The following is a 1135-nucleotide window of genomic DNA, read 5'->3' as shown; positions in this document are numbered from 1 at the left end:
TGTTTTCTCTCATAAGGGTAGTGGGAGACGGCGAGTCTGCCGGCCAGTTTCACTTTTTCATGGGCTCCTTACAAATGACCACGTACCTCTGGGCCGCACTGAGGGCAGGCGAGGCGAGTAACCATCTGCGTGGGAGGTGTCTTCCCACAGGCCCGAGTCGTCATCCTGGGGCCATGGTGGGGACACATGAATCACAGCACAGTAGAAGCCGGTGGCATGGAGATACAGGGCCAGCATGCCTGCTCCCTCTGTAATAAGGCCTTAGGGTCCGTTTGGGGCTTGGCCTTCCACCGGGCAGTGGGATGATCTGCCCCCGGCTCAGGATGCGTCTCTCCTTGCCTTCTTCACTAATGTCTACCTCATACTTGTCGGCCGCGTGGCTGTAACTGACCGCCACGGCCAGGATCCACTGTTCATGCCCATGCCCAGCCTTTACCCAGATAGCCCTCATCTCCAGGTTTGGCCGCATAGTCCCCTGAGGCTGGAAGGGCCCCACACGGGGGTGGGGGCTTGTCACCAAGCTTCCCAGTCCGTGTGGGCAGGCTCACGGCTGACTGCTGCAGCAAGGTCATCAGCACACCCCTGTGCAGGGTCTTCTGGGCGACACCGAGTACAGACCCACGATCTGGGCAGCAATCGGCCTCTCTTCCAAGAGAGACTTGATTTCAGCGATAGGACCTTCGGAAGGATGTCGCATTCCGCCGCGGCATCAGCCTTGGTGGTCGCACAGACGCCACGCAGCTTTGTTCAGTCTTAGGGAGAAATCTTGTTCTCGGTCTGCGTCGGCTCGGGGGTCTTCTGAATGTTCACTAAGTTACGTTCCCTCTGAGAATTCTCTTCCTGGGTTTGTTTAATCAGCTGAGGAATTCTGCAGTGCGGGACTCAGCAGAAACAAGGGCCATAATCTACCAGGAACACCTGGTCCCGGATAAAAACAAGCTCAAAAACAAGCTCAAAAACAAGCTCGTGGCACCGGAAATTGCACGGCGGGGGAGGCAAGTTCCCGGAGTGCTTTTTTCAGTTTCTGGCTGGTCACGCACTTGCGTTCAAAGATTTACGGCAAGTCGAGAACCACGAGCGCTTTTTTTTTTTCCTTTTATGAGCGACGCAGAGCGCCCACAGGATTATTTGTAAC

General features: G+C 55.9%; 1 pseudogene; it reads right to left on the bottom strand.

Annotated features, from left to right (window-relative positions):
- Positions 1-49: 49 nt before the first annotated feature.
- LOC100950886 lies at positions 50-902 on the bottom strand (annotated as a pseudogene).
- Between the last annotated feature and the right edge of the window lie 233 nt (positions 903-1135).

Source organism: Otolemur garnettii, unplaced genomic scaffold (genome assembly GCF_000181295.1).
Source record: "Otolemur garnettii isolate 467f Iridium unplaced genomic scaffold, OtoGar3 scaffold00224, whole genome shotgun sequence".
Lineage (NCBI taxonomy): Eukaryota > Metazoa > Chordata > Mammalia > Primates > Galagidae > Otolemur > Otolemur garnettii.
This window is presented reverse-complemented; position numbering and strand designations above follow the sequence as displayed.